This window comes from Bos indicus, chromosome 1 (assembly GCF_029378745.1).
Source record: "Bos indicus isolate NIAB-ARS_2022 breed Sahiwal x Tharparkar chromosome 1, NIAB-ARS_B.indTharparkar_mat_pri_1.0, whole genome shotgun sequence".
NCBI lineage: Eukaryota > Metazoa > Chordata > Mammalia > Artiodactyla > Bovidae > Bos > Bos indicus.
In genome coordinates, this window is record NC_091760.1 from 114,794,101 (window position 1) to 114,811,501 (window position 17,401).

The following is a 17,401-nucleotide window of genomic DNA, read 5'->3' on the forward strand; positions in this document are numbered from 1 at the left end:
ATACAACCCTCCACACTCATTCCTTAAAGACTTCAGGCTTTTAGACATCCTGTTCTATCTCCCTGGGCTTTCCTGGTGGCACAATGGTAAAGAATCCGCCTGCCACTTCAGGAGACTCTGGAGACTTGGGTTTGATCCCTGGGTTGGGAAGATCCCCTGGAGTAGGAAATGGCAACCACTCCAGTATACTTGCCTGGAAAATTCCATGGAGAGAGGAGCCTGGTGGGCTACAGTCTATGGGGTTGCAAAGGGTCAGACACAACTGAGCACATAGGCATGCACATGTTCTGTCTGTCTAGAGGACTGTGTCCCGATTGTTCCCATGACTATCTCACGTCATTTAGATTTGAGCTCAAACCTTCCTTTTGCAGAAAAGTTTTCTCTTTCATCCTCTGTCCTCTGAAAAATTGTAATTTTCAAAAAGTCAAAATCAAGATTCTCATACTAATCCTGAAATAGTATTAAATGTTTAACCTACCAATAAGAAAATAGTAAACAAGATAAAGGGCTTCCCGGGTGGCTCAAACGGTAAAGAATCTGTTTACAATGCAGGACACCTGGTTTCGATTCCTGGAGAAAAGAATGGCTACCCACTCCAGTATTCTTGTCTGGAAAACCCCATGGACACAGGAGCCCGGTGGGCTACAGTCCATGGGGTCACAAAGAGTCAGACACAACTAACACAGTCAGAGTGAGTAACACTTTCACTTCAAACAAAGTAAGGCTTTTTCTAAGGAGAATTTGTGGAATAAATGCTTATATATCATTCAGAAAAGGCATACTGAAATGAATTTCCTATGTTAGACACAAAAATAATTGTATCCTATAAGGCAATGAAACCATGAAATTAAGGGCTTCCCTGTTGGCTCAGATGGTAAAGAATCTGTCTTCAGTGCAGGAGACTCAAATTTGATCCTGGGGTTGGGAAGATCCCTGGAGAGGGCAATGGCAAACCACTCCAGTATTCTTGCCTAGAGAATTCCATGGACAGACCATGGGGTTGCAAAGAGCTGGACACAACTGTGCAACTAACACTTTCACATTCTCTGCCTGATGGAACTCATGGGTATTTCAATTAGACAGTTATATTCATGTTAACATATAATTTTGCAGAGTCTGGACCCTAATCACTAGTAAATTCTAAGTCAAAGATTAATTCTTTCTTATCCTTGTACCCTGAGCCCTCAAAACAATGCTGAACATATAGTAGGTGCTCAGTAAACATTTGGGGAGGGGTGATAGGGTGACCAACAATATTTTAGTAAAAGTAGCTAATGCATATCAATTAGAGAGCAGAGGAAAAATGAAAATTTGATTGAAATGTGAAAACATGAGCAAATAAAGAAAGAAAAACAGAAGGTGAGATATAGTAATGCTGAGTAACATACATACTATGTGTTTTCAGAAGCACTGTCAAGATGATAACATCCACAGGAAAATATCATAATTTCCAACTATTAGACGTTGACAAACACCCCAGAAATGTTTATGGCTAAATTTGACACTAAGGAATCTCTGTAAAGATCGCACCCTTATTAAATAGCTTTTAGAGAGAAATATAAGCTATGATTTTTTAATGTGTGTTACAGAATTTGTATTAGGATTCATGTTTAAGAGGCAGTTGAAGGTAAAATTTTGAATGGACACTTGAAATTTACTTAACACAAAAACCATTTAAGTACCTACTTTGTTTAAGGCAGACTATATTTCATGGTAGTTTATGACCTCTGGCTTTTGTTTTTCAGGAAAATCCCTTTCTCCTGGTCTGATGAATGGTAGATAGCCCTCAGTCATTTACGTATTTGAAAAGGCATGGCATTTGCCTGTGGTGGAACAAGAAAGGAGTCAGCACTCCCTTTCGGTTTTATTTTTTTGCCTGAGGCTCATTAACTCACTAGTATATGGAAGATGCAATAGAAATTCCCCAGAACATTGAGAATTTATACTCTCTCTCCTGGTGAAATGATGACATTTTCCCCAGTAGTGCTTCCCTCTTTATTGTGTTCTCTGCATTTGGCTCCTATCATCCCCAAAATTAATTCACGGATATCTGAAAATAGACTTGGAAAAAGTGAGGGTGGATTTTGTAAGACTTAATGATTCTTTAAGGAATTTTGCAGCCTTTCCCCCAAAACAGAAGTAAACAAAGAAGGAAGGAAATGTTAGACTGATAAGCCTGTTTGAAAAGAAAATACTTTTTATCCCATTCAAAATTCTTAACAATTTAACATTTTCTGTGTGTGTATATAGAAATAAACAAGCAGCTTGATATTATTATTTATTCAATTCCTGCTTAGCTTTATAAACTTAAAAGCTAGATTAAACTTAAACATTATTTAACTCATCTGGAATTGTGTGGTTGGCATTGGGTTTGTAGGAAGAATTCAAACACAATATAAAACTGCTGCAATAGAAGAATTTGCATTTCTTTCCTTGTAATCATGATAAATATTTTTTTTTCTAATTAGGGGAACAGTTAGTCAATATTAAGCTTTTCAACTGAACTTTCATTTCCAATAAAAGTAAAACACGGAAATTCCCAAGCCCTCTAGTAATTATTTGGTTTATGGTACTTAATCATTGGTATGACATTTCTGTGAATAATGGTTAGTTTATTTTTAAGGAGCTGAAAAGCTTTTTATAGAATCTCACAAACAATCCTCAACAAATTTAAAAAAAGGCAAGTTGCAGATAAGTTGTACCAATGTGATTTTTATGTAAAGTTTGAAGACATACAAAAGTAAACATTATTTTAAGGGATACTGCATAAGTCATGAAATTATTAAGAAAAACAAATGTCACCACAAAATTCAGGATAATTGATATCTCTATGAGGAAGGGAGGGCTATGTAATCATGGAAAGCAAACAGGAAGCTTCAAATATACTGAAAATGTTCTAGTTCTTAAGTTGGTTGGTGGGAATGGATATTATGTATATTATGCTTTACATTATATATGTATGATAAATATTCATAGCTTTTAAAAATGCCTGTATTTCTCTTTCCAGTGTCTTATTTCCATTATTATGGTACACTAATAATCCTAAATTTCTTTATGGATAAAATGTTAATGCCATACAGGATTTTTTTAAATTGATGGACTAGTCTCCAAAAAAATTTCAGTCTATGCCCTGCAGTCATGAGCAAAATAGAAGCAGAAAACCTCACCAGGTGTGAAAGGCTGAATGTGCAGCATAACCTGAGGGCATCGATGGGATTCATGTAGGTAGCCTGGAGTCTCAGGCACCTGTGCAGAAATAGATAAAAACATCTGAACCCACCCCATATAAAGCTGGCACTTTGGTAGTACTATGTGTATAAAAACAAGATGACCTAAATGAAAACCATTTTTGCAATAGTAGACTAAAAAAAAACCTCTAATTTCTGTGTTGTAGTTAGTAGGAAAAAAATATCCATAAGATTTAGTAAGGACAAAGCAGCCCACATAGGTCTAGGATCACATGTCTAGGTGGTCCCAAAATATTCCAAGCATTATTTTATTAAATAGCAGTAGATGATGTGGTATCCTCAGCACTCTAGCAGAAGTAAATGCTGATTTTTCTCTCCACCTAGTCCTCATAGAATGCCTGCATAAAATTGTAAAAAATTAAGAATTGATAATTACCAACAAACATACACAAGGAAATAGGAGTTAAGAGCCACAACAAGCAACAAAACCAAAGACTTCAAATACTGAAATCATTAGATATTAAATGTAAAGTAAATATACGTTTACTGTGTTAAAAGATATAAAAGGCAAAATAAAAAAGACAAGTTAGGAGAAAGAGAATATAAAAAAATGACCAAATGTATTTGAAAAAATAGAACTTTTAGAAGTAAATATATAATAATTGAAATAAAATAGAGGGATAAAACAGAAAATTAGGCCAAATTAACAAGAAAATTAATGACATGGAAAGTAGACCTAATGACATAATGTGATAGGTGCCATGAGGGAAAAAACAACAGAGCAGCATAAGGAGGATCAAGAGGACTGCTGGAGGGATGGTCTGAGTGCTCCTTTAGGAGCAATCAGAGTAGGTGTCACTGAGAAAGAGGTGAGGGAGACAGCCAAGTGGATATGAGGGTAACAGTGTTCCAGGAAGAAGGAACAGCTGTTAGTTGACAGTAGAGCCACATCAATGTAGTTATAGTACGTAGAAGTGACTGAATGCTGGGGATAAAACAATGATCCTTTAAGCTTCCAGAAAGAGAAAAAAATATTGTCACAAAGTATATGGATTCATAATGACTTCAGACTTCTCAATAGCAGGATTTTGAAGCTAGAAAATTCTAAGTGAGCCTTTCAAAAGTCAAAAGGAAAATCTTACATAATTCTACCTAGCCAAACTCTTCCAATCAGTGTAAAAACATTTTCAGACATGTACATCTCAAAAATTAGATAAACTTGTTTGTTTTCTACCTCCCTACCAAAAATCTTTGGTAGACTACCATGTAGTCTATCAAAAGAAGGAAATAAACCAAGAAAGAGGAAGTTCTAGTACAAAAAATAGGTGATCCAGCAGAGAAGCATGATGAGGGGAATCCCATAGATGGTGTAGAAGAAAGATTCCCAGATGGCAGCTGAGCACCAGGTAGAGAGAGCCCCCGGTGTGGTTGGGGTAGACTTGCAGGCTTTGAGGAGAACTTCTGAGAGAACAGCAGACACACCTGGCATCTTAAGAAGAGATCTAGGAAGCTGGCAAAAGGCTGAAACTAGATTATGAAACAAAAAGCAAGAAGACACATTAGTCCAGCAAATTGGATAGAAAATACAGTCATGGTTCCGCACTGCCTCAGCTATGAATGGGGCTCTCATATGATGCAAATACAGCTGTGGGCTGGGAAATAATGCTTGAGGGCTGAAGGAGAACAAAGTGGGAACTGGATGCGAAGAGATAATGTCTGAGCCGGAAAAATGCAGAAGTAGCAGCAAAATTGTGTTATTCAGGAAGTTATAATGACCAAATCTTCAAAATGAATGACCCAAAAGAGGTAAAAATACATAGAGAAGGTGAAGGTTGTGGAGACAATGGAGAAGAGAGAGGAATACTGCTATTTTTCTTAAACTCAAAGTATGATAGTGCTTTTAATAAAACATAGTGAGAGCTGCATATGTAAGTATATATTTTCTAGTAGACACATTTTTTTAAGTAGAAAAAAAAAGGACAATTAACTTTAACAATATATTTGATTTAACCCAATCTATCCAAAAATATTTCAACCAGCAATCACCACCCAAAAATTTATTAAATATCTACTTAGCTTTTTTTTTCCATACTAAGTCTGAAATTCACGGTGTACTTTATCCTTGCAGCCAGTGTGAAGTAGGACTGGCCACATTTCAATGCCACTCAAAGCTAGAGCCACCTTATATGATGGTAAAACTCTGAATTAGATGAATGGTTTTGAAAAAAAAAATGTTTAAGTTGTAATAAGGAGCACTGATGTGAAATTCGTCTGCTTATTTTGTGAGTGTAGAAATGCACTAATGCCATCAAAACGGGACCAAATAATTGAAAAGACTGGAGAAAATGGAAGTTCCTTGAGAAAACTTCATGAAAAAGCAAAATGAGGATTTTTCATTGGCCATCAGGACATGGGATCTCATCAGTCCTATAAACTATTCTTAATAAATTTTATGTTTGCTTGTTTGTTACCACCTATTCGCTTTCCCTTGTAGGTGAATAGATAAATAGATGTAGATAAGTAACTTGCTCAAATTTGTTAAGTTAATAAAGCAGCAAAACTAGACTCAAATTCAGGCAGTCTGACACCACTGACCACAATCTTCACCACAGCACCCCGCGTGGGCAATTCCATATGAATGCATGGGCAGAGTTTAGTTCATTGAACATGATACCTAAATAAGTACTGATATATTATTCACTTTGATCTGAATGTAAACTAACATAACAGTGACAGGATCAAGAGTGTTTCTACTTCTTATTCTTGGTGAAGAAATTCAGGGTAAATATCCCTATTTTAACTCTTTGAAATAATTTGTGACTTTGATAAAGTAATTTGGTTTTTAACTATACAGCCATTAAAATATTTTGGAATAGAAAAATTGTGTTTCTCAACAAACTGTCAATGTCTTTCAAGAATTATGCAGTTAGACGGAATTTTTACAACTAATGAATTCAATATAGCAAATCAATTCAACTGTATTGACTTTCTACTATTGTATAATAAATTACCCAGAAATGTCATAGCTTAAAACAACAAACATTTGTTATCTCACAAATTTCTGTGTGGTGGTCAGGAATCAAGAGGCAGCTTAATTGGGTGCCACCAAGGTGTTGGCCAGGGCTGAGGTCATCTCAGGGCTCCATCAGGGAGACTATGTTGCCAACCCACTCATGTGGCTGTCAGCCAAAGGCATCAGCTCTTTGCTTCCTGGGCCTCTCTGTTGGGCTACTCGCAACACATAACTTGCTTCCCCAGAATGAGGACTTTGAGGGGTGGGACTGAAAGCAAGATAAGTCAGTCTTTCCATAAGCTGATCTCAGAAGTGACATCCCATCACATCTGCTGTCTTGCACTCACTAGAAGCAGGTCACTAGCTCCAGTCCACACTCCAAGAGATCACAACAAGTGTGAGTATCAGGAAAAAGAGACTGGCTCCAGTAGGGCCAGTCTAGAGCCTGCCAACCACAACGATAATACTTATTCAACACTTTACTCATGGAAAGATGCAGTTCCTTTCCATCATTCATTCATCCATCAGTAATCACTGAGCACCTATGTTGTGCCAAGCCCTAGAAATCTTGGGGGGCAAAACAGATACTCTCATAGCTTTTCTAAAACCTACAGTCTAGTGTGCTCAAAATTAAGTACCTAAATGGTTTTGATCAGAAAGAATCAAATGTTTTGAACAGGGAGAAATCATAGTTCAGGAGCTTCTGCTCACTAACTGCCTTTTCCCAACTGCCACATTTATAAAGCAAATATGAATGCTGCTGCTGCTGCTGCTGCTGCTAAGTCGCATCAGTTGTGTCTGACTCTGTGCGACCCCATAGACGGCAGCCCAGCAGGCTTCTTCGTCCCTGGGATTCTTCAGGCAAGAATACTGGAGTGGGTTGCCATTGCCTCCTCTGAAATACGGATGATCTTTCAGTAAAGATGAAGAGACACCCTGGTCTTCTTAGGTCCTAATTGTCTTATCCCCTTGCTCGGCTCTACCAGTTTCCTAGCTCAGTGAGAGTCTGAGTGACTTCCTTTAATTTCTGTGCTGACATTACAATGTTAAGTCCTGCCGGTCAGATGCCTGAGTTCATCCAACTGTAGAAAGAAAAGCGGCTCAAGAATTTAGCTTCTTGACTGTCCCTCTAAACTGTAAACTGACAGAAAAATCTATGAGATTAGCAAGGCTCAATTCAGATCCCATGCATTCTTTGTCCTCTAAACAAGCACTTGGTTTTTGGTTGAAACCAGAATGATTCCATAATTTCAAAATAAGCGCATGATCAGTGGTTGAAGGTGCCCGCACATTTTTATTTCTAGAATTCTTCAAGTTCTTTCTGTTAACCTTATCAGGCTCCCCTGTCAGTAAATATTTCATGTGCTGCCGACTGTCTATATTCTCATACTCTGGTCCATTTCTTAAGAGTGTGCACCAGTGAGTTTTATTGTCAGATTAGATATCATCACACATTCAGATTTTCAGTCACCAATTTGAGTAGATATACAGTAGCTTTGTGTACAAATATACCCAAACACACACTCTCCAGTCCTAGTCACCAACAGAGCTTGCATCACAGACGTCTTAGCCAGACTTATTTTCCACTTAGTTGGGTTTGAACAGTCTGAGTGTTTCAAAGTTGCAAAAAAGAATGGCTTATAAAAAATTAAAACAGATAATTAAGCTTTAAATAACACCACTGAATGCATGAGAAGCAAGTTTATGTTTCAAATCATTTAGTATAATTGCAGATAAGAATGCTGATATATTTAATAAAAAGAAATATGCCATATATTTGTGATATCCATACATGTTTTAAAAGAACAAACTGACCCTATATTCATAGGTTCAGATGGTATAAAGTTCACTAAAACTTGAAAATCCAACTGCTCCAGACTCTAGCAGTAGCTTCAATTCTGAGGGGCTTAATACTCTGCTACTGTATTCTATCTCTTATCACGGGAATAATATACATGTACCTGTTCATAACTCAGCAAGTCACAGAATTTATTACGGAATCTAGTCTGTGAATGAACAATAATCTCTGCTACTTGAACAAGTTTAAATGTTTTCCTCCACTTTAATTAAAACTATTCCTTATAGACAGACTTCCTTTTTTCTCCCAAATAAGTAAGATACTGACAATCTCATCCTGAAGATGTGCTAATGGACCCTGAAATGAGAATTCACTTTACTCTGATTTGTTAACAATAATCATAGTTAAAAAAAATCATTTCATTTACTTCTTAAAATGGTCAGATAATTCATTAATGAAAGCACCTATAACAAATGTGAACTCCAGAATCAAACCACAGAGTATTTTGAACCACAGAATATTGAAAAACAAAATAATGTCGAACTTGATGAACTCAAAAAGTGGGGTATCCTTGGACCATATTTAGTGATGCTTTCTCTTTGGAAGGAAAGTTATGACCAACCTAGACAGCATATTGAAAAGCAGAGACATTACTTTGCCAACAAAGGTCCGTCTAGTCAAGGCTATGGTTTTTCCAGTGGTCATGTATGGATGTGAGAGTTGGACTGTGAAGAAAGCTGAGCAGCGAAGAATTGATGCTTTTGAACTGTGGTGTTGGAGAAGACTCGAGAGTCCCTTGGACTGCAAGGAGATCCAACCAGTCCATTCTGAAGGAGATCAGCCCTGGGATTTCTTTGGAAGGAATGATGCTAAAGCTGAAACTCCAGTCCTTTGGCCACCTCATGCGAAGAGTTGACTCATTGGAAAAGACTCTGATGCTGGGAGGGATTGGGGGCAGGAGGAGAAGGGGATGACAGAGGATGAGATGGCTGGATGGCATCGCTGACTCGATGGACGTGAGTCTGAGTGAACTCCAGGAGTTGGTGATGGACAGGGAGGCCTGGCATGCTGTAATTCATGGGGTTGCAAAGAGTCAGACATGACTGAGCGACTGAACTGAACTGAGTGATGATGTATTGGCAAATATTTGTATACAAAACTAGAATTTATCCCAACATGGCATGAGTAATTATAAAATAAGAAATATGTGATCATATGTTTTGTAATAACCTATAAGGGAAAAGAACACACACACACACACACACAATTGAATCACTTTGCGGTACACATGAAACTAACACAACATTGTAAATCTAGACTTCAATAAAAAAAATGTTGAACATGCCTTAAAAAAAAGAGTTGGCAGTCTGTATAATCCTTGCCACTTCTGGATAATGTCATAATCAGAGATAAAGACACAGAAACGCATTAACATTTCCAAAGTAATGTACTGTGATTTTTGCCTTTTTTTCATTTATTTACTTACCTTTTTTTTCATTTATTTTTCTGACCTTTTATTGTATGAGATTCTACTGCAATGTAAAACCCATATTTTAAAGGAGTGATTTAGGGAATATCTTACCAGTTGTGGGCTTTTTGAGAGGCCTTTTGAGACAAACTAAGTTACTAACTAGTTCAGGGTTAAAAGTTTTATATGTTGTGACAACTTCCCCTCCCCTAGCAGAACAGTCTGGAAATATATCAAGATGATATCTGAAGAATGATGTTGAGGTCAGTTCACTATAGTGTGTCCATTTCTGAAGTAGGTATCTGAGTAATAATATCTGAGAAGATTGAACATTATGGGTAGTCAAAGAGAAGTTTAGTGTTTTGGAAATGCTTCAATAGGAACTTGTCTGAATGAAGCCTAAGAACACAAATATACCTTGTGTATTTTTTTTTTCTTTTCTCTTGTGGTTTCTTACAAGTTTTTTTTGTTTTTAATTGTGTCAGGTCTTAGTCATGGCATGCGGGATCTTTAATTGTAGCATGTGAACTCTTAGATGCAGCATGTGGGCTCTAGTTCCCCAACAAGAGATTGAACCCAGGCCCCCTGCATTAGGAGCATGGCGTCTTTAGCCACTGGGCCACCAGAGAAGTCCCTATTACACAATGTTGAGCGTATATAAGTGTCCTACATAAGTGGGACCTTGTTGTTTGTCTATTTTATGTACAGTGATTTATATTTGGTAATCCCAACATTGTGTACTTTTAAATGTAAAAACTACTGATACCTGGAAATGTGTGTATATATATATTCAATTAAAACAACAAACAAATGTGGTCAGTCATTGAAGAAGCCTGTACTTTTTATTTCTAGGATTCTATCTCCTATAGAAATTCACATACTACACACATATGTGCAAAAATATTCATTACTTTTTTTTGCAAAAACAAAAGGCATATTAAAATTTAAAAACTTGAAGGAAACCTAAACTTCTATTGGTAAGTGAATGCTTACAATGATTCAACTTCTATTAATAGGAGAATATTCTACAGCTTTTGTGGAATATAGAGTAGGGCTATATGACAAAGCAGAATCTATTATAATTTGGGGAAAAACACATGTTGCCTAACAATATGTATAATGTGTCCCTTAAAAATAAAAATAATATATCATTATCTTATTTAAAATAAGTAAAGCATACTATAATCTAATCTAATCAAAATATCTGTGTGGGCAGAACAAAATTAAAGGATACATATCAGCTATTAAAAGTGTTTACCTTAGAGGAATAAGATTAGAACAGTGGGCAAGGAGGTAGTAACTTTCACTTTTTTACTTTAAGTGCTTCCATATTTTTTTTCTTTTACGAAAGTACATATTACCATTGCATTACTCTCTGCAGTATCCAGCACTTTACTTTTTATAAGTCGGGACCATGCACCCCTTTATTTGCATGTGTAGTTAAGTACAGACATGTTGATACATAACCTATAAATCTCAGTGATATTAAATAGCAGTGTTACAATAGCTATAATACATATTAAAATACTTTAATATATAAAATTATTATATATATGTATGTGTGTATATATATATGTATGTTTAGCTTGTGCATTAATCCTGAGACCAAAAGCTGTAAGTAGCCTGTGGCATGGTCCACTTGCCTTTTAAATCAGGAAGAGTGTTCTTCAAAGGTACCTGTTATCCATATCTCTATCAATAACTTCCTACAAATCAGGGCTTGATTTATTATTTCATTATTTAAGGAAATGATGGATAAAATGTTAATGAAAATTAAATTTAAATGTTTTGCACATATATAGCCTTTTACTATAAATAGGACAAAAAATTGAAGAACTATTCTATTTGAAAAGATACCCGACTCAGCAAAATCACATATATCACTGCTGGTCAAATGAGCTTCCAACATACGTCTTCAGTGTTTCACTTCCACCTTACTCATTAATAAAAGCAAAACCAGTAACTAATATTCATGAGGATCTATTCATTCAGTAACTGCAACCTCAGGTTGGCTACAGATGCAAGAGTTTGGTCAAAATCAATGAGGCATTCGATTAGATTCAATTAGCTATATGGAATCTACCATCATGAATACTATATATGCTATTATTATTTGTGAAAAGTGTGCCTCACATCTCTTATAACACACACACACATTTTCCAAAGGTGGTTGTTAAACATTTATCAACACACTGCTGAGCTTTGGTAGCATAAGTAGTGTTCACCCAGTTCAAAAGTTCATTAGTAGATACTATTGACATATCTGCTCAAAAGAACTCATGCACTGAGCATGACCAAATTGGCATAGGTAGGTTCCAAACAATGAGATGGTGGCAAAAGACTACATTTTAAGCTCAGCAGCCACTTTTCTACTTGGCTGCATGCTTTTTAGGACTAGTTGCTTAAAATCAAATTCTTTTACAAAGGCATGAATAGGCATTCTTGCACAAGACTTAATTAAAATTTCACACACCTACGAAAAGCTGTTTTGAAAATAAGCCTTGGGAAAATGGATTGGATTTTTACATAATCACAAATAATTAGTCCATGTTAAAAGAAGTGAGCTTTATTTTTATATTGAATTAGATTTAAACTCCAGAAAAAAATATTCATCATATACACACTTTCACACAAAAAACATCAAGGCTCTGGGGGAATTGGGGAGAGGAAATGGATTCGGGTTTGGGATTTGGCAGTACTAATTTGAGGAAAGGAAATTGTTGAAGGCTAGAGATGCACTCTGTTACAGTAGAACCTTTTGATGTCAGATTTGGGGAGATAGATAAAGTACAATAGATTTACTAAATTTTCTTTCATTATCTTGGTTGATTGAAATATGAATGAGATTCTAGGATTTTTCGTTCTGTGTGCTCCAAATGCAGAATTCTTATAAAAACACATGAAAAATGATGGTGGAAATAATGGAGACACATACCATCAATAACAATAAAATAGAATATAATTACCTTGTTATATTTAATATGCAGCCCTGCTTTTGCATATTATTTGGTCCAGAATTGATTTGAAACCAACCAGTGATTTGCTGAATTCCTCTCATGTATAAATTCCAAAGGCTCAGTATGAGCAGCAGAGCCCAGTGAGCTACGTTCACAAGCTGAGCCTCCAGTCCTCTTGCCTTTAGCTACTATTTAATGCTAGCTGTTTGTTCTTTCCAGTCCTCCCCCTTCTCTACCTCCTCCAGGTCTCATTTTGAAAACCTACCCCGTAGATATCCTATTCAATCTTTCTGAGTTGCCTTGGCAACTCTCAAAGCTGGGATAGCTCACAGCCTCCCAGTCTAATTCCATCACATCCCTCAATTAGTTTAGCTAAGTCTTTTATGGGCAGTCAGATATTCTTTAGAACTGTAATCAGGAGTTGGCTCACTCTAAATGGTGTTTAAAGATTCTCACAAGGTGATTTCCTGTGCACATCCTCCCCAGCTCTCTTCCTGCAAGGTTCCTTTCCTTAAAACCAGAAAGCAGAACCATACTGTTACAACCCATGTTCTTGCTTCCCTCCACTATCTTTTGACTTTACCTTGAAGATTTACTTTTTTTTGTCTTTTGGCTGCCATGCCCTTTGGCATCTTCTGAACCTTGGCAGCATTCCTTGGTTGGCAGTAATTATCAGGATTGTCAGGTTTTCAACATTTAGGTCCTCAGATGAAAATCATAATTGTTTATGTTTCCAGCCAAATATGTCATTGCATATGATGTTTGCAAAGAGCACAGAGATAGATCATTCTTTGTTTATATTTTGAAAAGAGAAAACTCACCTCCGGCCCAGCTTTCCACCCAAAAGGAGCTACCTCACAAGGGACGGTGCCGCCTGCCAGCAAGGTCTCTCTAAATTATTTCATCAAGCCTTGCTAAGGAAGGCTGCCCAAATGCAATTACCTCACTATTCAGATTTGTAGAGAGATGTGCTAGCTTTGAAAAAAATCAGATGAAAACAAATTTCTGTCATGAGAATTTGACAGCACTCTTTTGAAAATCTAGTTCTGATTATGAAGACATTTAACATAATAAGGTACAGTGTGTTTGTGCTCAGTTGTGTCCAACTCTTTGTGAGCTCATGGACTGTAGCCTGCCAGGCTCCTAGGTCCATGGGATTCTCCAGGCAAAGAATACTGGAGTGGGTTGCCATTCCCTTCTCCAGGGAGATCTTCTTGACCCAGGGATGGAACCCATGTCTCTTATGTCTCACTGCATTGGCAGTCGGGTTCTTTACCACCAGTGACACCTAGGAAGCCCATAATAAGGCACAGACAAAACTAAAAAAAAAGTTGTTTACTTTATTTCATAGAATGTACGAGTTACACATTTAATACCACACTAAAGATGGTTGTATACAAAGAAACAAAATCTTGAGCTGGCTTACTCTCTTTTATAATCAAATTGAAATTATATTTTTAACAAGTTATTTACGGTGAATTAAACCAATAGTTTGTTATTATACACTTACAATGAATATAAAATCAAGGAAATAAACATGGAGTTGTTATAAAGGAATAAACCACACCTATAATGTGATGAATAGGAACATCCTCTTGAATATTAATTCAATTTGGAGTGGCTATCTTGGGAACATAGATGACACCACCCTTATGGCAGAAAGTGAAGAGGAACTAAAAAGCCTCTTGATGACAGTGAAAGTGGAGAGTAAAAAAATTGGCTTAAAGCTCAACATTCAGAAAACGAAGATCATGGCATCCGGTCCCATCACTTCACGGGAAATAGATGGAGAAACAGTGGAAACGGTGTCAGACTTTATTTTGGGGGGCTCCAAAATCACTGCAGAGGGTGACTGCAGCCATGAAATTAAAAGATGCTTACTCCTTGGAAGGAAAGTTATGACAAACCTAGATAGCTATTCAAAAGCAGAGACATTACTTTGCCAACAAAGGTCCGTTTAGTCAAGGCTATGGTTTTTCCAGTGGTCATGTATGGATGCGAGAGTTGGACTGTGAAGAAAGCTGAGCGCCGAAGAATTAATCCTTTTGAACTGTGGTGTTGGAGAAGACTCTTGAGAGTCCCTTGGACTGCAAGGAGATCCAACCAGTCCATTCTGAAGGAGATCAGCCCTGGGATTTTCTTGGAAGGAATGATGGTAAAGCTGAAACTCCAGTACTTTGGCCACCTTATGCAAGGAGTTGACTCATTGGAAAAGACTCTGATGCTGGGAGGGATTGGGGGCAGGAGGAGAAGAGGACGATAGAGGATGAGATAGCTGGATGGCATTGCTGACTCGATGGACGTGAGTCTGAGTGAACTCCGGGAGTTGGTGATGGACAGGGAGGCCTGGCGTGCTGCGATTCATGGGGTCGCAAAGAGCCAGACACGACTGAGCGACTAAAATGAACTGATCATGGGAACATGCACTGTCATTAATGGAGCTGAGATTGCCTCTGCAAGTCTAATGGGAGTTGTGAATTCACATAGTATAGAAAATAAATTTGTTTCCATACTGACTTGGCCAATGGGCATTTAGGAAAACTGAAATCACAATCTGTGGCAATGTCCCCTGCTACTGGGAACATTTTTCAGTGAAAATCTACTTTCTTTCTTTCTTTCTTTTAGCTCTTGTCTTCAAAATATGTACACTACACACTTGATCAGAGCTAAGCCAGGAGACATGATTAACAATTACCACCTGTAAATTTAGATAAAACAACAGATCTTATATCTTCCATCTCGGAGGTGATCATGCCAGAAAATTTTGCATTCTGCTTTCCAACAATTTCCTAATCATCAAAGAATAGAACACTTGATTATTCAGTTGCACTCACCAAAACAACTTGGAAAAAGCAATGGATTCAACAAAAAGCTATGATCATACAGGATTTGTTTACTTGTTTCTAAAGCCATAAGCCCATGAAAAGTTATATACTTACTTTTATTGTGCTATGTCCTGTGAGAGGTGGTCATTTATCAAAATTTCATAGAACTGAGAAAACAATTAACATTGGCATGGACCTGGAAAACCTAACAAAAAGTTTTCCGTCTCTTAAGTCAAAACTTCAATTTGAGCCAAGTACTTTAATTTATTTGTTTAATCATGGGAGAGAGATTCAAAGTTTACCATAAAAAAAAAAAGAGAGATGCTGAAGTTTGCTTATACACTAAGCAATCTACATACAATATCTTACAGATTATTTCAACAGGTATAATGGCTTCAAATATTGTCCTGAAGCTGTTGGCATGACTGAAGAAATTTGGATGTATTTTCAGATAAATGGAATTATTCCCCACTCCTCTCTTATTATTAATAATTATAGGAACAGATTTCTAAGGAGATAAAGTTTATTGTTTCTTTATCAATCTCCCATATAAAAAATATTTTCTTATGATCTAGTCTAGGTGGCTCTTGATAGCAACTACTTGTTTTTAAGACTGATTTACTGCCAAAAATTTTGTCTCTGTGCTTAACTCCGGTCACTGTTTCTTTAATTTGTTCTTATTATGTTTTCAGTAAAAGGAGAGGCTAGCAAGCTATTCTTACTCATATAGAACTCAGCATGAATATTTGCTACTTTTATTTTTAAAGGCAAGTAACACTCCCTAGTTGCTGATTTGTTTTTTCCACAGAGGAAAATATTTAATTTTCTTAGAGTGTAAGTAAACTCTTTTATATTTACTGAAAATGTCATCTAGTTTAGCTTGTTGAGAAGGACATACACAAAAGACTTTGAAGTCTTTCTGATCCTAAGAGATATAAATCTGTATCTTACAATGAGCTATTTAGTCTTTCTTGCTTATGTTCCCAAAGTAATAAAACTTCTTGCAAGTAGCAGCTTCTAACCTGAATACCTGTTTTTGCTCCTTTTTACTCCAGTGAAGGCATTTATTATAATTAAATTCTAGTTGGGTTTCTTTATGAAAGTGAATTAACTTTACAAAAACATCCTTAGGGAATGTTTAGGGACTCCTTAGTTGTATTAATGAGATCACTTTTTAACATTTGATGTAAATCTGCTTTTATCTTAAATCTTCTCTGTTTCTGCATCATGGACCAAGTTGCACAGGCCCAAACAGAGCCATCATCCTTGCTTACTCCTCTCACCTTGGGCCTCATATCAAAATTCAACAGCCATGCCCGTCATCTGTACTTCTGAAATAGATCCACAATCTGATCACTTCTCATTGGCCTCACTGGTACCATCTTCGTTCCCATAAGCATCCTCTTGCACTTTCCCATGGTCAGTTCTCCACTCCACACTCAAAGGGGTCTTTGTAAATCAGATCATGCTCTTTCCTCTGCTGTAAAACTGATCAATGTCTTCCAATGAAGCTTAGGACAAACACCTCTGGGTCTTTTCTAACGTGTTTCCTTCTGCCATGAAGGCTCTTTCCCCACAGCTTCTTATGGCCTGACCGTACCTCACCATTCAGGTCTCTACACAGGGTTTCACCTCCTCAGAAAAGGATGTTCCTAAATGTTTTCTTTACCCTCCCCCACCCTACTTCACTTTTTGCACACTTGTTACTATAGAAACTACCTTTTTTTTTCTCTCTCTCTTTCTTTCTTGTCTGCTTCCCTTACTGGAATGGAAGGTTCATGAGCACATGAACTTTGAATATTTCACTGCTGTGATCTCCAACATCACAGGTCCCAAACAGAATCTCTTACATAGTAAGCATTCAGTAAGTATTTCTTGATTGAATAAAGGAGAATTTACTCTTTTAAAGATGGGTTCCACTTTTTAAATCCCATTCACTTGTAATGTTTCCTGTGTCTTTCTTATTTACCTCGTGTCTCTTTTTTAAAGAAATTCTTCATTTGGCTGGGCCAGGTCTTAGTTGCAGCACACGGGATCTTCAATCTTGGCTGCAACATGCAGGATCTTTTGAGTTGCAGCATGTGAACTCTTAGTTGCAGCACGTAGGATCTAGCTCTCTGACCAGGTTCCATCCCGGGCCCCTTGTACTGGG